At 37.5% G+C, this 23,607-nt stretch overlaps 2 long non-coding RNA genes across 3 annotated transcripts; both read right to left on the reverse strand.

The window, feature by feature from the left end:
- Positions 1–2,068: 2,068 nt before the first annotated feature.
- Positions 2,069–20,501, reverse strand: LOC109174959. The gene is made up of 3 exons (XR_002053222.1): positions 20,428–20,501; positions 18,642–18,645; positions 2,069–2,079 (listed from the first exon to the last, which is right to left on the reverse strand). It is a non-coding gene; the product is annotated as an uncharacterized LOC109174959 (long non-coding RNA).
- On the reverse strand, positions 16,584–17,546 carry LOC109174884. 2 transcript variants are annotated; one of them, XR_002053205.1, is made up of 3 exons: positions 17,435–17,546; positions 17,035–17,145; positions 16,584–16,608 (listed from the first exon to the last, which is right to left on the reverse strand). It is a non-coding gene; the product is annotated as an uncharacterized LOC109174884 (long non-coding RNA). The 2 variants fall into 2 exon arrangements; XR_002053204.1 differs by lacking the exon at positions 17,435–17,546 and adding an exon at positions 17,222–17,235.
- Positions 20,502–23,607: the final 3,106 nt, after the last annotated feature.

Raw genomic sequence — 23,607 nt, forward strand, 5'->3', positions numbered from 1 at the left:
AGACATATAAATAAGCTTACGCGTGATCATTCACATACTAAGAATAGTCTTAAGGGGTTCATACAACTTCCACCTAGGTCGACGGGTTACCGATTCAACTAGCATGTAATTCCTAAGACTCTTCTAGCCTACGAACGACACCGTGCTAAGTGTTCAACATTGTGCTTCGTTGGACCAAGAGGTGTCTTGTGTGTTCCTCGGAACTATCTTGAGTTTCCCCGTTGATAAGCATGCTAGTTTGTTGTCTTAATGCTAGCGTGTGTGTTGTTTGTACCTTCCGATTGGTTGATGATAACTTGTGTTATCCATCGTTGTTGTCGTGGGGCTGTGACCCATTCCTTGATTGAGTATGTTTCATACCTTCGTTGCAATCCTTTGATTGATTCCTGTTGAGTTGTGGTGCGTGTGTGGCTCTACCTGGATTGCATGATTAGTGGTATGGGACACTAGTCACCAAGGTATTACAGCGGTCCTCGTGGTGGCCGTGACGTGATTATGGAGATGTGGCCTGAGTGATGGGTCCACGTGATTGGGGGATAACATGTGTTATCCGGGCATGTGTTGCCGTGATTGGTGGTGGTTCGTTGGTTGTTATAGGTGGGGGACGACGGTCCCGGCGGAATAAGGTTGGACTTGGTTGTACAGGGGATCCTGGAGGTAATGGTTGGAAAGAAGGTACAAGGTTGGGGGTAGCCATAAGGTTGGAACAGGGCATAAGGAAGGCATACCAACTCGTGATGGGTGATGTTGCGAGGGCTTGTAAAGCCGGCGTTGTGTGATCTTCTCTCGTGACGTGTGTAGTCACGGAGGCTTGTGTTGTTTTGGCATGTGTTGCCGTTGGGTGAGTCTTTATCCTTGTGTGTGGTTAACCTTTGTGGTTTGGGATGTGTTCCCATGTGGTCTTGAGAGTGATGAGTCTTGTGTTGACATTTTCCTTTATTATATAAGTTTTAAAAGTTTCGAAAAGCTGGGGTGTTACATTTCGTATGTCTAGAACAATGTGTTAGGAATCCATGTTAGGATTTGGTGTCTTAAATCGTGCTAAGGGTCCAACGTTGCGATTCATTTGGCTAATATGAGTATTGAAGGTTCGTTGGAACCATTTTGGTTTACCCGTTTTGATGAACATGCTAGTTTGATGTTGTTATGCTAGTATGTATGGTTTGTTCCTTCTTGTTGAGGATTGGCAACTCGTGTTGCCAATCATTTTGATGTTGGATTGTAGTCCTTTGTTGTTGAGTATTGCTTCATGCCTATATTGAAATCTCTTGGTTGATTCTTATGATGTTATCTTGTACAAATCGTTGTACCCTTTGTTGATACTTGATTGGGGCTATTGATGAGCCTTAGTCTTCTTGATGATGATGACTGTGTGTGAAAATGAATGAGATTAGTGGTTTTGTTACTCGAGCTTTGCTCATGAGATCGGTGGTATGTTAGTATGAATTGAACAGTACCCTCATGTACTTAAGATCGGTGGTATTCTTATTGGTGGTGTAGATTGGTGGGGGGCGACGGTCCCAGACCGGGAAAATGTTGGACTCAAAAGTACAGGGTGGCACTCGGAGGTACAGGTTGGAACTGTGATAAGGCCGGGGTAGCCATAAGGGTGGTACTAAGGTATAAGGTTGGAACGTAAACTTGTCATTATGTGATTGATGTATTTCCTTGCTTATGAGCATGTCTATGATGAACTCTACCTTGTGCATGGTAGGTTGCATGTAGAGTTATGGTTGCCGTTTGTTGTTTGTGGTCTCTATTGCAATGATTGAAGTTGTTGGTCTTGATCCTTGTTGGGAGCGCGTTATGTTTGATTGTCATCTCACCTCTTGGTTTTCCAAATCTATATACTGTATTCCCTAGTTCCAAATGGTTTTGATCATATCTATGTACTTATATTGATACTTAACGAGTATTGGTGGGTTACCGGCTTTATTCGCTAACCGGGTGTTATCCATTGTCTTAACAGGTTTTGATTAGATCGGAGAGCGCGCTAGATGTGGACTCTAGTTAGCGTAGCTTTGTTTCCCTCTGTTTAGATTTGGGCATGTGAGCCTTTGACAGTTGTGGCATGTGTGCCTTAGACAAACGCTTCGTTTGTTATGATGGATTTTGTAGACTTAGCCTGTGCACCCGTAGTTTTATGGGTGTGGCATAACACCTTTCCCGAATTATATTTGCTTCCGCATTTCTGATGTTTGATGTTTAGTCTGTTAATCTTTGAATTTAAGTTTTAAATTGTTGGTAAAATTCGAGGGTGTTACAAGCCGTCAGCACGAGGATTCCGACCACCTCGCCAGACTAATCTATCTCTATATTCCACAAACTCTTGGTGGCTCTCGACAGATCTTTCGTTATGATTCAACGGTTGGAGACGTGGTACTAGCCAATCTCGCAAGGGAACTCGGGGATCATTACTATGAAGACTTCCCGTGCTCGACCTTGGTTGGACTTGGACTGGTTGGGTGACTTTCTCTAGTAACCTACTTAAGTTTTGTTGGGATGTGATGCCCGTTGGTGTCAACACGAGCGGCATGGTTGGAAATGTCGGGACGACTATGCAGTATGCACACGGGCGATTGGAACATGGACTGAGATGGGAAAGGGCACATCACGAAGGGATTTGGAGGTGGATACCCCCACCTGAGAGAAACGATGTCCCTTTTCGGGAACCAAGCCCAGCACAAAAGAATTTGCGACTAAGCTCGGGGCAAAGGTGCACATTTCACCTGCATTGATTGTGTCGAAGCTGACAGCATTTGGAGAAGCTTATCTGAATTGCAACGTTTGAGCCGAAGCTTGTCGGGGTAACACTTGAGAGTGGAAGTCGAACACTGCACGGTCAAAAATTTCCTCCTCATGACTAGTTTAAGGATGCATGGTAGGGGACCCAGGCATAGCTCGTAGTTAATAGTGCCGGTTCGCAAAGACGGCGCCAAAATGATTTGTTAAATTCCACTGGGTATACGTATTCGTATCTTCTTGAGTATTGTAACGGAAAAATGGTGGTTCAGGTTACTTTGATCGAAGGTTAGAGGTTCAGGGGCTTATGAAGGCTTTAAAGAGAGAGAGAGAGGGAGAAAGAGAGAGAGAGAGAGAGAGAGAGAGAGAGAGAGAGAGAGAGAGAGAGAGAGAGAGAGAGCCAAAGTCCCCTTTTAAAGCATCTAGCGGGGTATTTATAAAAGATTTGAGGGGACACATGTTGAGAGGCTGGCATGTGCGACACGTGTTCCTCATGCACTCGGTGGCTTCGTAAGCTGGAGAAGGACGTCTACGTGTTGAGGAAGATCTAATATACCAATGACTGTCAGGCTTGATCTACGCACGATTGTTGATATCTACCTAGAGAGCTAAGTATGTGAGCCTGAGGTCCCTAGCCGAGTACTGAAATCGGGATCGAGCACTACAAGCAAAGGGCATAAGCTTAGTAAGCCATTGAAATGTTTTTAAGCATCAGGTCGTGCCGGTAAAGTACTCCATTAAGGTCGAGTAAGGTTGGGAAAAGGTCATCACCAAATGGGTAGTCGGACCCGATCAAGTCCTTAATGCATAGGGTTCAGCGTATCGGGGTATATTCCCTATTAGGTAACATTCTATGTTTAATACCTAGAATGCATGTTGGACTACTTGGGTTGCAGCTTAAATTGAAATTAACCATCTGATTAAAAATTAGATTGTAACCTCCATAACTAGCTATTAAACTGGAAATAACATATTTAACTCTCAGAAAATAAATTAGAATTAATTGGAATTAAATCCTAAAAGGATCATAATTAACACATTTCACCGAAATGTGAAAACCAAAAAGTGGTCACGCACACGAAGGCACATCCAAACTGTAAGGTGAACCCCGAAAGGTCACTTGGCCAGAAAGTAAATTTCCACAAGGTCACTTACTCGGAAAGTAAATCTCATTTGGTGACCAAGTGGTTACATACCGAAAAGTGGATTCCACTTCACGAATCGTTCATCCAAGAAGTTAGCTTTTCGGACGAGTGGCATGTTTTCGAAAGGTTCTTAGGCACTTTGCAGTTCAATTAGTTTTTTTTTTTTTTTTGGATGGGTTACCAATACACGAGTCTCATTTTGGGATTTGATTTGCACCCCCCCCCCCCCCCCGGCCCAGTGCGTGCAGAGAGAAAGCTTTAAAAGGGACTTGTATATATACTAGTGCAAACCCAGCCGCCTCGTCTTCCTATTCTTGACTGCTTGATTGGAGCTTGCCAAGTTTCTGTCACCAATTCCTTGAAAGGTGATGTTGTTGTTGAGTGCTGGAATTTCAAAAGAATTAGTGTGATTTTTTTTTTTTGGAGCTTAGAATATGCACACTTGATATTATACTTTATTGTTGTGCATTCACCTCTCTCTTCTCTGTTATATTTCGTCGTGTCCTTGATGTTCAAGTATTCATGCAATCATGCCTTTTATAGATAATCAAATGTATCTGTTGGAGCGAGATAATTTGATTTTGAATTCTTGGAAGTTGTATCTTGATCTGTTGAGTTAACACTTTGATCTCCACTTTTGGCTGCTCCAATAACTTTATCTAATATGTTGAATTTTTCTCCTTGCAGCTTATGTAGATACAGGATTTATTGACTTTGATAACCTTTCCACATTTGGCAACTGATCTTCAATACTTTTTCTTCTCTCACTAATTTTGATTGTGGAATTGATCTTCAACTCTTGTTGATTTTGCGGGTTCGAAGGGCTTTTCTTCATTCATCTTGCCCTCATTACTCTCTTCTCCTTCTCTTGTTCTTCTTCCTTTCGTTCTTATTAGGACTCTATGTATCTGAGTCTGTTTAGAACTTCTTATCCCTGTCACACTATGACTCTCTATTCTTATCCCTGTCACATTGTGACTCTCGATTGTATATATTCACATCATCTGATCTCATTGTAATTAAGTTCAGTTAATACAATACAATCAGTTCTCATCTTGTATCAGTTAGCTAGAGTTTACAATCATTACAATTACCCTTGTGGCGTGGTTGTGTTCATCATTACAATCATTCACACTTTATCAATTGAATTGAAATTTCCAAAGGAAGAACTTCATCAAATTTACGTGGAAAACCAAAGGAGGACATTCATCAACTTTGATCCCAACATTGTTTCGACATTAAATTCAATTGTTGGAATAGTGGAGTCGTCTTCGCCCTTCTGAAGCCAATTGCGGATCGTGATCATCATAAAAAAACAAAAAAAAATCCAATAGAATGGGTAGTGGCAGACATGACTATGATGATCTGTGTCAAATTTGTAAAGGTTTTGGTCACACGGGAGTCAATTGTTTTTGGCGCTATGATGATCCATATCAAATTTGTAAACGTTTTCGTCACACGGGAGCCAATTGTTTTTGGCGCTATGATGATCCCTGTCAAATTTGTAAACGTTTCGGTCACACGGGAGCCAATTGTTTTCGGCGTTATTCAGGGGCTCCTGGTTCTCAGGCTAATATGGTGTTTCACGATGGTTTGGGAACTAAAACCTCGTCAAATTCTCATACTTGGGTTCCGGACACTGGAGCCACAAATCATGCAACTCCAAACAAAGTTGTCTTTTCTACCTCGGACAAGTACTCTGGTAATGTCACTTTACGTGTCGGTGATGGTATGGGTCTATCTATTAGTCATGTTGGTCATGCTACTTTTAATACCCCTTCTAGGTCTTTTACGATGTCTGATATATTGCATGTTCCTGGTTTGTCCACCTCTTTATTATCTGTTCAACATTTTGCTACGGATAATAATGCGTTCTCTGAGTTTCATCTTTCCTTTTTCTTGTGAAAGATATCACCACCAAGGAAATCCTCCTACGTGGTAGTAGTTCGGGTGGGCTATACACTTTGCCTGTTCCAAGTTCGTCCCCTTCAGCATTTCTTTCCGCTCGTGCCTCGGCTTCCACTTGGCACAATCGTCTGGGTCATCCCCATAGCCGTGTTCTTAGCCATATACTTCAATCCTGTTTAATTAGTGGATCTCGTGATATTATTCGTTGTAATAATTCTTTATGCAATGCATGTCAATTGGGTAAATCTGCCCGTTTTCCCCCCCCCCCCCCCCCCCCCCCCTCGTGTTGCTTCCTCTAGTTCTCATGTGCTAGATCTTATTTACACAGACATTTGGGGCCTTGCACTTATTTTATCTACTTCTGACTTTCGTTACTTTGTAATCTTTGTGGATGACTATTCCCGTTATACATGGTTGTTTCCTATGAAATTAAAGTCTGACCTTTATGTCATCTTTGATAAATTTCGTACTCTTGTTGAAAGGTCCTTCAATTGCAAAATAAAATCCATTCAGTCTGATTTAGGTGCTGAATATAAAAAATTGCATTCCTCGTTTGTTCAATTAGGAATTCAACATAGACAATCCTGTGCCTATATACATGAACAGAATGGTCGTGTTGAACGAAAACATCGTCACATTGTTGAAACTGGTCTGACTCTTCTAGCTCATGCCTTTGTTCCTTTGAAATTTTGGGATTTTGCCTTTCAGACTGCTATCTATTTAATTAACAGAATGCCATCTTCTGTATTAAATAACTCCAGTCCTCATCTCCTGTTACATAAATCCCCTCCTTCCTATCTTTTTCTTCGTGTCTTTGGGTGTTTATGCTACCCTCATCTTCGACCATATAATCGTCATAAGATGTCATACAGGTCTTCTCCATGTGTCTTCCTAGGTTATCCTGAGTCCTTTAGGGGGTATAGATGCATGGACTTACATACTAATTAGATTTACACATGCAGGCATGTCAGATTTGATGAAGAAGTTTTCCCCTTTGCTACTAAAACTTCTTTGCAAGATCTATCTACTCCGTTTTCTGGACCATGGGCGGAATCTGTTCTCAGTCACAGCACACCTATTCCTGCCATGTCCAATGATGAGCTGCCAGAACTGCCGCTACCAGCTTCATCCGAACCAGCCTTGGATCCCGGACAGCCTGCCTCGTCGGGTGATCCCATGGAGCCCGTTGCTCGCCAGCGAGGCCGTCCACGTGGGCGGTCCACCAGGCCAAATGTCCGTACTCACTCTATGGCCACTCGCAGCAACACAGATGCTCCTCTTTTTGCTCTAGCAGCTCAGGTGCCTCCCACGGAACCCAATGTCACTCTCAAGATGTCAAATATCCTAAGTGTCGTGAAGCCATGGACCAAGAATTCAATGCTCTCCTGCATAACCACACATGGTCTCTAGTTCCACCCACTGTAGGTATGAATATTATTGGCTGTAAATGGGTGTTTCATACGAAGAGAAAGGCTGATGGTACCATTGAAAGACATAAAGCCAGGCTAGTTGCGAAATGTTTTAATCAGGTTCCAGGCCAAGACTTCTTCGACACATTTAGTCCAGTGGTAAAGCCTATGACTGTAAGACTCCTTCTATCTCTAGCTTTATCATCTGGGTGGTCTATCAAACAGCTAGATGTTCATAATGCTTTTCTGAATGGTAATCTGGCTGAAACAATTTATATGAGCAACCCCCTGGTTATATTGATGCTAACTTCCCGAATCATGTTTGTTTGTTAAAAAGATCTCTGTATGGGTTAAAATAAGCTCTCAGAGCTTGGTTTAATCGGTTACATACGTTCTTATTATCAGTTGGCTTTCAAGCATCCAAGACAGATGTCTCTCTGTTCTATTACTCTAAAGACTCTGCTTTGATTTATCTATTAGTGTACGTGGATGACATTCTTGTAATGGGAAGTGATCAGGGTATTATGTCTCAGCTCTTGCCCAAACTGTCTGCTACATTCAAAATCAGAGATCTTGGTGAACCAAATTTCTTTTTGGGTATTGAAACAGTCAAGAGTGACAATGGGATTATTTTATCTCAACAACGGTATATGAATGATATTTTAAAACGGGCTAGAATGTCTGAATGCAAACCCCTTTCTACACCCATATCTGTCTCGAAAACTGTCCCCTTCAATGCAGATCTATATGATGATCCCACACAGTACAGGAGTCTAGCTGGAGCACTGCAATATCTCACTGCCACACGACCTGACCTATCCTTTGCAGTTAATCAGTTATGCCAGCACATGCATGCTCCCACCATGTCACACTGGGAACAGCTCAAACGGATACTCAGGTATGTTAAGGGAACAGTTGATCATGGTTTACGCATACGACGGTGCTCATCAAGAGACATTCATGCCTTCTCTGATTCTGATTGGGCTGGTTGTCTTGAAGATCGAAAATCAACGAGTGGTTTCGCTGTTTTCTTGGGGAGTAATCTTATATCCTGGGTTTGGAAGAGTGGATCCGGATGTTTGACAAGATCTTCGAAGCAGTGGTTTTCTCGGAGGATCGCCAAGTAGAATTGGCTACGTTCTACCTTAGGCAAGAAGCGGACTTGTGGTGGATGCTTGAAAGGCCAGCTTGTAGACAAGATCTGGAGTTCAGTTGGGAAAGCTTAAAGGATAAGCTACGTGAGCGATTCTATCCCACTCATGTCAAGGCGGCAAAGTACGAGGACTTTCTCCACCTTAAGCAAGTACCCTTGTCGGTGATGGAGTACCACAAGAAGTTTTTGGAGTTAGCCCGTTTTGCCTCAGTTTTGGTTGTAACACCCCAGATTTTCAAGACATTTAAAACTTATAAAATAAAGGTGAAATCCCATTAAATCCCAAAACATAATACAAGAGTATGGGGTGCTATGCCACACCTGAGCTAGAGAACTCAGGTGCACAGGCTAACTAACTAATATCCTCAATAATGTAAAGGCATGAGCATGGCACGCAGGCCGAAAAAGGAAACTATCTACTTCTACGTCCCAAGTTCTAGCGCGCTCCAGTGACTTATTCTTCTGTGCCTGAAAGCCAAATATATCTGTTCAGCGAGAGATGCTGGTAACCCACTCCAACGCGTTGAAATACAATACATATAGAGATATATATAGATATACGAAAATCATTTCGAGCATGAAGATATATCCTACGAACTCTAGCTTTAAAACCGGGAATGACTCGACAGATAAGGCCAGACACAAGCAACAGTTATAACGAGCATATGCAGTTCACAACAGGTAAGGCAGATAAGGCAAAGCATAAACAATAATCACAACCCAACATGAACAATCCCCAATATGAATCCCATAGTCACATCCCCCAAGACACTCATAACCACAACTCGTCCATATCACACATATAACACACATTGTTGGCGCCACAGGACCACTCGCATGCCCATACATGCGGGTCAGCGCATATAGCTCTGACACGGCCCCACGGCACCATGCCCCGTATCGCAACACGGAGGGGTCGATCGCAACCGACCGATGAATCGCAGCTCATCATAGTGTTTGATCGCAACCAAACAGTGGACCGCAGCCCAAGAGAATGTCATCTGACCGCAGCCAGGAAAGAGGACGAACCGCAGCTCGTATAGAAACGTTTGATCGCAACCAAACAGTAGACCGCAGCCCAAGAGAATGTCATCTGACTGCAGCCAGGAATACCCATCTGACTACAGCCAGCTTCTGAACCGCAGCTCAGGATTATGTCATCTGACTACAGCCAGAAATACCCATCTGACTGCAGCCAGCTTCTGAACCGCAGCTCAGGATAGTGTCATCGAACTACAGCCAGGAATTCCCATCTGACTGCAGCCCGCTTCTGAACCGCAGCTCAGGATACCCAATCCGATCGCAACCGAATTGGGGCAACACGCACATATAACACATAGCAGGCACATGCAACCCACATTACACCTTGGGAAGGGGGAGAAAGCATATAACAAAACCTATGCGTGATCCTTCACATACTAAGAATAGTCCTAAGGGGTTCATACTCCTTCCACCTAGGTCAATGGGATACCAATTCAACTAGCATGCAATATAATAGACTCATAAACCTACGAACGGTACCCGAAACATCAAACTAGACATATGCACGATAAACGGAGTCCGTTGGGACACCACGGGGGACGGGGGAACATCAAACGGGGAAGCCGAACTCCCGAGTGGGATGAATTTCCAGCGGGTAGCCGGTGGGTGGGGGGCCACCCGCCGGAGTGTACTGTTCCGGGCAGTGGGTCGCCGGCGGGCAGCTGCCCGCCCGCCGGCTACCCGCTGCCGGGCGATGTTTCTCGGCCGTGGGTAGGTGGCGGGTCCCCTACCCCCCCACCTACCCCCCCCCACTGACTCTTATCACACAATACGCCCCGGGAACCGTTGTGGAACCCGAAACCATGCTTAGACACTTTACAACGCAATTACGACAACACGTAGACAATTAACGGATCAAATACGAGAAACGAACGGCACATAACCTATCATGCTTTTCTAAATATAATCAACACCCAAACATGCGATTTCCCCACCCGATAATCCAAGAATAAGATCATACGATACAACCTAGGGTTCTAATCACTTTTATATCAACAAGAATACGGTTCGTCTTCTAATTGCAAGATTCGGTAAGAATAACACATAATCATCAAGATCATCACCCAATTATCAAGAACAACACATAATCATCAGGAACTCCATATAATCATCAAGAATATCATAATTATCAAGAATCTCTCAATATCAAGATTATCAAGATCCCCCATGGGATCATCACATCAATCATCAACAATAATTATCACAAGTCATTAATACACAATAATATGGGGAAACCCTAAGGGGGAAATCATAGCTATGAAAATAGGTTTTGTTGAGACATGGGTTACCTCTTAGCCTTAATTAATTCCTTGGCTATGAAGGATCTTTCTTTAAGCTTTCTTGCTTTCTTGATTTCTTCTAAGGGAATTCTTGGAGCTCTTTTGGGATGGTGAGTCGTTTATTGTGGTGGGGGTTCTAGGTGCCTCTTAAGTCCCCTATTTATATATTTAGGAGTCCTAATTAGGAACTAATATTATAGGCTTGCTAATTCTATTCCTTTTGGGACTAAGGATTGGGTTTCATGGTCCATAGTGGACCATATTAATTAATTAAAGAGAATCCTAATCATAATCTGAATAGTAAAAGACCTACTTCCTTTATTCCTAATAGATAACTAGGTCTAGGATTCCTAATCAGAATCTGAATAGTAAAAGGTTTACTTTCTTTATTCCTAATAGGCTTAAGGCTCTAATTTAGGCAAGGGCCCACGGTTCATGGTGGGCCTTATTAATTAATTAAAGGGAAACCTAACCGAATTAAATCATATTTAATTATTATTAACAGGATTAATTAAATAATTAATCCGGGATTGAAGGCCGTAACACGGGGTGTTACATTGGTACTTACCGAGGAGAGTAAAGTTGAGAAGTTTGTGGCCGGACTCAACTTCGAGGCTAGGAAAGCCTTGACTGTGTCGAAGCCCCAGACTCTCAATGAGGCTAAGGGTGTTCAATCGGTTAACCGTTCGGTTAACCGAACAGAATTAACCGAAGATTTTTTTGCTTTTAACTGTTAACCGAACCGAAGTTTGCTATACCGAATTCACCGAATCGAAATTTTTTCGGTTAACCGAACTTTTTAAAGCTAAAATTTAAAATTCTAAAAATAACACCTAAAATAATAAATTCAATTAAAATAAAATACATATCATAATAAATTCATAACAAAATATACAAAATATTAATTATAAACTCCAAACATCCATAACTTTAAATTAGTATATATATATATATATATATATATATATATATATATATATATATATATATATATATATATATATATATATATATATATATATATATATATATATATATATATATATATATATATATATATTATTTATATATATATTAAAAACTTCGGTTAACCGTTTGGTTAATTCGGTTAACCGACCTTTCGAACCGAATTAACCGTTAACCGAAGTTTTAAAATTCCTTTAACCATTAACCGAACAGAAAAAGTTCAGTTCGAAAACGGTTAACCGAACTTTGTCAGTTCGGTCGGTTAACCGAAAATTATCCATAGTTTGCACACCCCTAAATGAGGCCTACCTTTGTGCAGCCGACCTCTACCGGGTGCAGCAAGTTCAGAAAGGAATCTGGGAGAACCGTAAGAGCTTGCTTGAAGGAAGTGTCGCACCTGTGGTTAGGAGTTTGACGGTTACCAGTGCTGAATCAACCAGAAGTCTACAAAGAGACGGCTCTAAGAGTGGTTATACTCCCCAGCCAATCCGGAACAACAAGGCTAAGGGAAGGCACTCCGGTTACAAAAAGTGTGGAAGTGGCTTCCCCGGCGTGGACTGTCATGGGAAGCCGGTAGAGTGCTTTGCTTGTGGAAAGAAGTGTCACTGGTCCTTTGAGTGCATGTCTAAGAAGAAGACTTCAGCAAGCCCGAAACCAGTTGTTAGTGTGAGACCCCAGTCAGGAAGTAAGTTTCGAAGCGGAATCAACGGTGGACAAAGTGGAAGAAGTAGCCAAGACCCGTGTGCGAAGTCGAGACCTCGGCGATGCAAGATCCGCAGTCAGGAATCAAACACAAGTTGAAACCGATGAAGTAAGTGCTTGTACCTTTTTGTTGCGCCCTTTTTGCCTTTGTGCTCTTCCTTGCGTGCTAGCTTTGGTGTTAAGTATTAAGGCCTTAGCTTCGGTTTTAGCTAGTTTAAGGGTCAGCTCCGACCTTGGTTTTTGTTGGAAGGGTTCGGTAGTGCTTCGTCGTGAGAGTTTCCCTCGGAAGTTGTAAAGTTGGTTGTTCTATCAGCACATGAAGGAAGTCCGATAAAGATCTTCGTTTGAAGTCGTGCCAGGATCGAAGAAGAGATCTGTCAGTTGGTCAAAAAGGTCGTAAGCAGCTTGTCCAGTAGAAGGGATCGCCTACAGATCAGATCGATATATGTTTGTGTATCACTCTTTTGTCATTCCCTGTTTTTGTCAACAGTACTGGTGCGTAGAAATTATGGTGTATACAGTTTAATATGGCGTGAGGAAGGAGATGGAAGAAAGTGGGGAAATGATAGTTTTGCCCTCATTATTGACATCCAACTAACGAATAAATTAACAGAGGACTAAATTAGGTAAATATTGCATAGTTGAGGACTTAATTGAGTAAGAATGATAGTCGAGGACCAAATTGGTAATTACAACATAGTCGACAGTCGTTATATCGTGGACCGCGGTGCATAATCGATTATGCACCGCGCATCAAAACGGCGCCGTTTCTTTAAGTAAAGAAACGACACGCTATTAGTGTTAACGGAGTGAGTGTATCTAAACCGATACTGCCTCACGTATTATTTTTATATTACCAAATGAAACTACAGTTATATCAAAATGATATTCTAGTTGTGGTGAAATGAAACTGAAGTATATATAAAATGAAACTGAATAACATTTCACATATTTGAGTGTATATTGTATAATGAAGCTATAATTATATCGAAATGATCATGTAGTTGTGTTTTAATGAAACTATAGTATATATAAAATAAAATAAAATAACATTTTCACATATTTGAGTGTATAAATATTGAATGAAACTGTAGTTATATCAAAATGAAACTGTAGTTGTGTTGAACTAAAACTGCAGTGTATACAAAATGAAACTGAAGAACAGAATTATTTTTTGCGGAACGGTGCAGAACGGCACGAAACGGATTTTGTTTCTTTTCATTAAATAAAACGATGTCGTTTTGATGCGCGGTGCATAATCAATTATGCATCGCGGTGCACGATATAATTTGTCCATATTCGAGGGACCATTTTGGTTATTAACTCAATAAATTATCTTTGATTAACTCTAGCTCCTAACGATGTTTCTTTGGGTACGTACAAAGCTCCAAACGATGTTCTACGTGGCTAAATTTGAATAATACATGTTTTTTGTTTCATGAATATGAGCGTTTGATTCTGAGGAATATAATAATATATTAATATCGTACGTGTTTGGCCATGAATTAATTTGGGTTATGTATAATGGTGACTACCATGCAGGCATGCACGCAATATATATGATACAAAATAATTAAATATCCATCAGCTAAACCTTTCCTTATGGGGTAAGTATGCATGCATAAAATATACTATAATACATTAAAAAAACATACATGCAATCAAAATGTGTTAACTTAAATAAAATTAAAGGGTACGAGTCACTTAAGTATAGCAAGTCTAGGCAACTAAAATATGATGATTCTAGTAAGAAAAGTATAAGTCGCTTAAGTATGAGATTAGAAATTCGTATATAATATGTGCGTATGTATGTAATAATATGAGATCAAGTTACTCCCGATTAACAGGATGCAAATGTAATGTTGTATGAGAAAAAGTAGAGTTAATACCATCTAGGGTCTTCCGAGTATAATAGTTTTTTTCGCGTGTAGTTTATCTTAACTTTTAAATCGACCACCCGTGGTCTTTTGACTTTTAAATTCTTCCATCTATTGTCCAAGTTAATCATCCAAGTCCTTCAATTATCAAATTTTAACCACCCATAATCCTTCTAAGAGGACCATGGCTGGTGAAATTTTGAAAGTTGAAGGATCATGAGCGATTAACTTGGACCACAAATGGTAACAATTTGAAAGAAAGATCACATATTGTTAATTTAAAAATTTAGAACTAAATATACCAAAATCACTGTACTCGGAGGATCCATATGGCATTACTATTAAAAAAAAAATGCTTGCATGCATCCCTCTAAAAACTAGATATATATTGAATATATTATCGAAATAGTCTCTCGATTATGTTAATTTTTTTTTTTCACTTTAGAATTTAAACATGCATGCATGAAGCCATGAAGGTAGCTATCTAGCTTTACAAATTTCAGTGTATTTCAAATTTGCAAGTCATCTATATATCATGATCATCTAGCATTACATGGATTTCCTTCAATCGTTAAAGTTTAATTTAATTTTCCCAATATTCCTTGACTAAAATATCCTCCAAGTGCTGAGCTTTAGCCATCTGGCAAACGATTATCATCACTTCATCTGTACACACATGCATACAGATAACATATATGAGTGATTCACGTTAATATGTTTGGTCAAATTCTAATATTCTATAAGTTATGTAGATGGAGTTGATAAGTTATGCATATCATTAAATAAGAAGAATATTCACAGACTAGCGTAAGCAATACACTTTTATGATGCCATGTCACTATGTCAGAGAGAAGAAGTGAAAGAAGAAAGGATTGCCACCACAAATATGAATTAATGATTTTGAATTGAGGTATTTGGTAAATGATGAATACTTTAATTTTTAATTGATTTATGATTTCAGTCTGGTTAAGTTAAACAATTAAGGTTATCATTTTTATTTTTTTTTGGATATTTTCAGGGTTTCAACCGTCAAACCACCTCTTTTGGGGGAACAACGGGCCGTTAGCACAATGAATTCCCCGCTGACACTACAAGAAAAATGCACATAGACAACGGTTATTGACCGTTGTCGTAGGGGTATACTTTCTGTTGTTGAAGCCGGTGTTGTTGTAGGTCCTGCTCATAGACAACGGTTTTTTAACCGTTGTCTTTTCTACCAACGACAACGGTTTTTTAACCGTTGTCTATTAAGTGTTGTTGAAACCGGTGTTGTTAAAAGTCACGCAATAGACAACGGTTATTAACCGTTGTCTTTTCTACCAACGACAACGGTTTTTTAACCGTTGTCTATTTAGTGTTGTTGAAACCGGTGTTGTTAAAAGTCACGCAATAGACAACGGTTATTAACCGTTGTCTTTTCTACCAACGACAACGGTTTTTTAACTGTTGTCTATTTAGTGTTGTTGAAACCGGTGTTGTTAAAAGTCACGCAATAGACAACGGTTATTAACCGTTGTCTTTTCTACCAACAACAACGGTTTTTTAACCGTTGTCTATTTAGTGTTGTTGAAACCGGTGTTGTTAAAAGTCACGCAATAGACAACGGTTATTAACCGTTGTCTTTTCTACCAACGACAACGGTTTTTTAACCGTTGTCTATTAAGTGTTGTTGAAACCGGTGTTGTTAAAAGTCACACAATAGACAACGGTTATTAACCGTTGTCTTTTCTACCAACAACAATGGTTTTTTAACCGTTGTCTATTTAGTGTTGTTGAAACCGGTGTTGTTAAAAGTCACGCAATAGACAACGGTTATTAACCGTTGTCTTTTCTACCAACGACAACGGTTTTTTAACCGTTGTCTATTAAGCGTTGTTGAAACCAGTGTTGTTAAAAGTCACGTACATAGACAACGGTTTTTAACTGTTGTCTTTTCTTTAAAAGACAATAGTTATAAACCGTTGTCTATTGGGTGTTGTTGAAACACCCATAAACTGTTGTCTTTTGTAGAAAAGTCAACGGTTTCTAACTGTTGTCTATTGTAAAATAGACAACGGTTTTTAACCGTTTATCACCTGCTTAAATTATAATCGTATAAAAAAACAATTTATCCATTCACCATAAATTGCAAAGTGTAGTTACATAATTGTGCACAAGCTAATAAGGTTCAAAATAACAAGTAAAAAGACTTCCATGACCAATTCTAATTATCATTCAAGTCATAATACTACTACACAAAAAACAATTCCCCGAACCAATTCAAGTCTAGATGATCACAACGTTCGAATGACCAAATGATACCTACTCTATATGACTTGATAGAATATCAGCCCATTCAGATCGCACCAGATCAATAACCTCTTTGTCATAATCAACTTGTTGAAACTACATGTAAAAAGTAAGAAAATAAATTAGTATAGATATAAATAATTTGCAATGAAATGAAACTGCCCTCTTACTCTCACCACATTCATACTCAAGGTGTTCATAACAAGATAATGAGTTTCCTAAAGAGAATCATAACAAGTGTAGCCAACAAGTAAAGAAAGACACTTGAAAAAGCAATACATCAAGCACTAAAATGCCCAAAATTTCGAGCTTTCACACGCATTCTACACCCAAATTTCAGAGCAACAAACTTATTCTAAAAAATAAAAAATAAAAATCAAATTTATCATCAATAACTGTCCAAATCAAGTGAAAAAGAGAGAGGCTTAAACCCAAGCTAACAAAGCATTAAAACCTAGAACCATTCTGCAATTAAATAACAGCGAGAAACAAGGAAGAGAGAGTAGAAATGGAATGTAATACCAGTGCTTGAACAGAATTTTTATCATCGAAGTCTGGCATATTCTCAATTAAAGTTTTCATGTACGCCATGACAAAGAAACCGCATTGGTTACTATCCGGTTGACGAGGAGCCTACAAATGTTAAATAATATTTGCATTACAATTTAGCTATATACAAACACTTATATAGTTAAAAAAATGAAATTACCTTGACAATTTCCCAAGTAGTTTTACTGCGTCCTTTCTTTGCATTCGTAGTGGATGCATGAACCATTTTAATAGCCCTTCATATGTATATATATATATATATATATATATATATATATATATATATATATATATATATATATTTGATTATTCAGATTATGTAATAATAAATCGAAAGAATGAAAATAAAAAAAAATAAAAAATAAAAACTTACATTTCTACAACACGCTTCCAATCATCATCGCGAATGCGATGATTAAGAGGGTCCCACACATAAACTAAGTCCTTAGTGATGTTGATAACTGTCAGAATCCAATGGAAGCTATGCACACACAAACACATAATTATATATTACATCAACACAATATATGCAATTGAAAGTAAATTGTAACCATTCTTACCCTATATTACATGGCACCAATTGTAAACACAGTATAGCTCTATTAACTTCGTCATCATCACACAACTCCGTCGACTACAGGCAAGAAGATTTATAAATGTCAAACTTAGGGTGAAAATGTGTTGAAGTTAATAATAGTGAAAGTGAAATAATAATTACTTACAATTTCACTAGCTAGCCGGGCATATCCTTTACGAGCAAGCCGATGTGGATAAAGGTTTTTCTTTCTTCTTGACTTTTGTAACTCGCTCACTTTCTACGGTCGGCGACTGGCAAAAACCCCACCGACACGGACGAGTTGTTAGCGGAGACTGGCGGTCGGAGAATAGCGGAGACCTTTGCGTAATTGTGTCTTAGAGGGAAGACAAAAAATTCCCAATTTTGTCTTAGAGGGAAATTTTGACTTAGGGGAAAATTTTAATTTGCCTTAGCTTAATTAGAGGGAAATTTCGTAACAAAATATTAGTTTAATTACTCGAGTCGCTACATCCGGTCAATTAAAATAAAACTGGGTATATAGGTACAGAACACGAAATTCATAAATTTCTATAATGTAGATTCATAATTTCTATACAGTATATTTCTAATTTAAATACAGTTGTATAGATTAATAATTTTTATACAATAAATTCATAATTTCTATACTGCATATTCATAATCTGTATTCTTGATTCACAATTTCTAAAATGTATAGTTATAAACACTTGGGAATATATGAACATCGCAAATTATAAACACAAAGTTCTGTAATTGTGAATATAGATCAGAGTTATTCAATAATTATGAATATGCATTTCAATTCAAAAATTATGAATATATAGTTTGGTAATTATGAACATATATAGAGCTAATTAATTAAGATCGCGGCAAAAGAAATGGGATATAGCAAACTGTACGGCATCGATCAACTATACTCTTTCATATCTATTCTCAACGTGTTCCAGGCATGTCGGAGGGGTCGATTACGTACAGTTTCGACCTTGTTAGTCTTGCGCTAGCCGGAAGGGTCGATTACCAACACATAGCTAACCTTAGCTTGTTAGTCATGCGCTAGCCGTAAGGGTCAATTACCAACATATAGCTAACCTTGTTAGTCATGCGCTAGCCGGAATAGTCGATTACCAACCCCGTCCCCTATCATATATACCACCCTAAACCCCTACACATCATATATACCGCACCATTATGAACATACACCACCCCATATTGTTTTTTATACTTGATAATTATTATTATTATTTTGAATTCATAGATTGGCCTTTATTGTAATATAATTGAAAATAAAACTTTAATGAATTTACTTTGAAATTTTGGTGAATAATTTTATATTTAATTAAATATGAACGAAAATAGAGCTATTTTGGTAATATACTATATGTTGCGCTTGAATACGTAAGTGTTGTGGTGGCTTGGTGGGTTTAGCTTAGTTTATTATGTTAGAGGTCTCAGGTTCTATTCTTCCTGGGGGGAATTCTTCAACTATTATCATCTAAAATAGTTGTCTTGGTTTTCACAAACAACACAGAAGAAACCCAGTTATATACCACATGTTGCACCCTAAGATATAAAAGTTTGTGTTGTGTAGTTGGTAAAACCTTGTATTTGTAAAGCACAAGGTCATAGGTTCAATTCTTCTAGTTAACTTCTTTGTTTTTATTTTATATACATGTTATATAATGATGCGCAACGACAACGGTTTTTTAAAACCGTTGTCTTTATAGTGTTGTTTATTCAAATACACTTAAAGACAACATATCAAAGACAACGGTTAAATAAAACCGTTGTCTTAAACAAATAAAGAACATGCAAAGACAACGGTTATACAAAACCGTTGTCATTTTAGTGTTGTGTATTCGAGTGCGCTTAACGACAACACACCAACGACAACGGTTAAATAAAACCGTTGTCTATTTTTTAAAAAAGACCGCACAAAGACAACGGTTGTTTAAAACCGTTGTCTTTCTAGTGTTGTGTATTCCAGTCCGCTTAAAGACAACACACCAACGACAACAGTTAAAAAAACCGTTGTCTTATTTTAAAAAAAACGCACATAGACAACGGTTTTTAAAAACCGTTGTCGTTGTGGTGTTGTCTTTTCACAAAATGCACAAAGACAACACACTTATAACAACGGTTAAGTAAAAACCGTTGTCTTTGACAAAAGTGTTGCATCAAAGACAACGGTTTTGGACCAAACTGTTGTCTTTTATACAAAAGACAACACTTTTCTTAAAAACTGTTGTCTTTCTAGTGTTGTCTATGTGCATTTTTCTTGTAGTGTGAATTGTAGGCACCTCTTTTGGATGGGACAACTAGCCTGGAGATTTAAGACTGCTCCATTCCCAAAGCCAAAAATCGAACCATTTACCTTTGGTTAAGGATGGATGAGTCTATTCCACTTAACCACACTTTCCAGATTAAAATATTGAAAATAGGAGTGTTCGGACAATCACTACTACAGAAATGATATACTACGTCAATTAATAGAAGGCGGTTTTTAAATAACCGCCTTCTAATATATATTGTTATACTAAGGCGGTTTTGTAAATAACCGCCTTCTATTATATACTACATCACTTAATAGACAGCGATTTTAAATAACCGTCTTCTATTACATACTACGTCACTTAATAGACTGCGGTTTTTAAATAACCGCTTTCTAATATATACTTACTACGTAACTTAATAGACGGCGATTTTTAAATAACTACCTTCTAATGTATACTTACATCACTTAATAGACGGCAGTTTTTATATAATCGCCGACTATACAAGTAAATTAAAGATTATATAGCATATATCTTAACATTAGACGGCGGTTTTTAACCGCCGTATATATGTAGTATACACGGCGGTTCTAAAAACTGCCGTAAAAAATATTTATATACAACTACAGTCACTTATACGGCACTTCAAAAATCGCCGTGTATTTGTAAAAATAACCGCCTTCGTAGCTCTTTTCTGTAGTAGTGAATTAACAGATTGTGTTAGTTGTTCTAATCAATTAAAATTTATAGAAAAATGTTTGGTGGATTAATTATTTACTATTAGTACAGTTGTCAATTACTAAAATGTCATATAAAAACATGAATCTACCATCTAAAAAAAATTATTTAACTATTCTTAATTTTTTTTTTGATAATCATTCTTAAATTATTTTTAGTTATATATAAATTTAAAATAATTTAAATATAAAAATTATTATTATCATTTCCATAAATATAAAAAGGCAAAAACTTGTGTGATACGGACATGGGTCGGGTTAAGATTGACTATAATACTTATATTAGCAAATTTAATACATACTAACTTAGGAATAAAATGTTTATTATTTATTGAAAAATGTAATACTTTTGAGAAAAAATATAATACTTTTATATTTTGATTAAAAGTATTACATTTTCCTTTATAAGTACAACATTAATTAGAAGGGAAAATATAATAATTTTTATGAAAAAAGTAATACTTTTACATAATTATTTAAAAGTATTACATTTGTCCTCAAAGGTATTATTTTTCCCTTATAAGTAATTTTTACTATATGTTTTATACTTTCTCAAATATTTTTATCCCAAAAAATATAAACTCCCATCCATCACCGGAATTTAAACCTATGACCACTCATTTGGAATGATAACCAAGATGTCATTACACTGGGGGTAGTAGACATTGTATCTTTATTTTAATTGCATCTTAAGAACACAATTTTCTCCTTTAAGCTACCAACTATTTCCATAACAACTACAATAATAGTTTTAAATTTAAATTATTATACAAATTTATATAAAATTATATATAATATTTTTAAAAAAGAAAAATATATTTATATCATTATCAATTATTTTAAATAATATTAACTACTAAAATTAAACAATTAATTTATTAAATAGTTTTCTACTAGTAGTTAATGTTCGTGGTGAATAAGTCTATATACCTATATACCTATACCTATACCTATACATACATATATACATACATATATATATATATATATATATATATATATATATATATATATATATATATATATGATCAAATGATGATCTATCCTTAGGTGAGGACAAGGGAACTTATTTGTTCCATTCGTTTAAATAAGCCAATGGCTGTGAGCCTGTGATTTAATTTTACTCAATGGATTTCATTTCTCGTACTCAGTTGTTGTGCATTCATACTCAGTTTGTTGTGCATTCATTCTAAGATTATTGTGCATTCTTTCCCAGTTTGTTGTGCATTCAGTCCCAGTTTGTTGTGCATTCGGTCCCAGTTTGTTGTGCATTCATATTGTGACTGTGCATCCATTCCAGTTCGTTGTACAGTCCTTTTTTGTTTTTTATAGCCGTTCGATCACTCCAAATGGATGATCTAGATTAGTCTTCAAGTCCTCACCTTATCCGGAACCTATATACATGATATTCAACACAACTCATAAAAGATCACAATATTCAACTAAGAAATAAGTAATTAGTGATTCATTCAAGATTAAAAGCTCTTTAAAAAAAATGCATATATAACACCTACGGTCTTAAAGCTTGAAGGCACAACAATGCACTCTAGAAGAAGCTAAGGGACAATGTGCACAGGAACTCTGTAAAGGCAAAAATAAGCATGGTAAGTTAAAAAAATATGAAATAATTTATTGAAAAGACTAAATTGAATGCATGATCTTCAACACAAATCATAAACGATCACAATATTCAACTATAATTAGTAATTAGCTATTCATCCAAGATCAAATGATCTTTATACACACACACACACACACACACTTACACAAAATTACAGAGTGCCACCACATTGTTTTTTAAATTGCTTCTTTCTGAACGTTGATTTGAACTGAATCAATTGATGAGATTAAACCAAAATTTTCACCTAAGCCTTCGTTTTTACTTGATCCGTTATATATATATATATATATATATATATATATATATATATATATATATATATATATATATATATATATATATATATATATATATATAGGGTGAAGTTCACATGAGGACAGTGATATATAGAGAATTGTGCGGACAAATAATGGGCACACAACAAATTAGTATCATGCACATAATTTAATAAACAATGGCACACTAAGCATACATTTAAACATCATATTTGAACCCAAGCTCTATTAATTAATAAACCTATGCACACGACATGCTATTATGGCACATGACTACATTAGGCCATGTTGACTCAAAGACCTTGTCAAAGTTATGTGCAAAAAGGATTCCAGTTCTATGAAGGAATACTATCCTAAAAGGAATAGATACTAAAGAATACTAGTTCTAAGAGGAATTGTAATTGAAGATCTTCTAGTTCTAGGTTGATTAGGAATAGCATTATTATTCACAAATCTGTTAGAAGTAGCTACTATAAATAGGGGTTGTCCTTTATCACAAAGATCAAGCATTCAACATTGATCTAGTGAGGTATGAGAGCCTTTAAGAATAGGGAACTAAATTCCCCTAGAAAGTAGTACATGTGTTTAGGTTTCAATAGTTTGGTAGGAAAGATCATTCTATTGTGTAATCTCAGGTTCCAAACAGTGTACTTTAAATATTAAGCTTTTAGTGGATTTAGGCAAATTCTCAAATTGAGAAGTGCCTCGCAGATTAGGGTTGTTTGCCCGAACTGCGTTACAGATCGTTTGTGTTATAACGTCAGTTTCAACATCATTGTGTGCTGCGCTTATATATATTTCAATTGGTATCAGAGCCAAACTGCTTAAGTTACTAGCAGGATCCTAATGAAGTTTCCAAGAAAAAGACTATCAAACACAGAAGGGATACAGTGCTATGAGTGCAAAGGGTTTGGACACATCCAGTCAGAATGTCCAACATACTTTAAAAGGAAGAACAAAACATATGTGACAATACTAAGCGATGCCTCAGACAGTGAAGAAGATACCAACACTAATTTCGTAGCATTCACCACACATCATGAGAATGACAACGGAAACGAAAATGATATACAAGAACTGTTAGAGT

This window comes from Ipomoea nil, unplaced genomic scaffold, assembly GCF_001879475.1.
Source record: "Ipomoea nil cultivar Tokyo-kokei standard unplaced genomic scaffold, Asagao_1.1 scaffold0019, whole genome shotgun sequence".
Lineage (NCBI taxonomy): Eukaryota > Viridiplantae > Streptophyta > Magnoliopsida > Solanales > Convolvulaceae > Ipomoea > Ipomoea nil.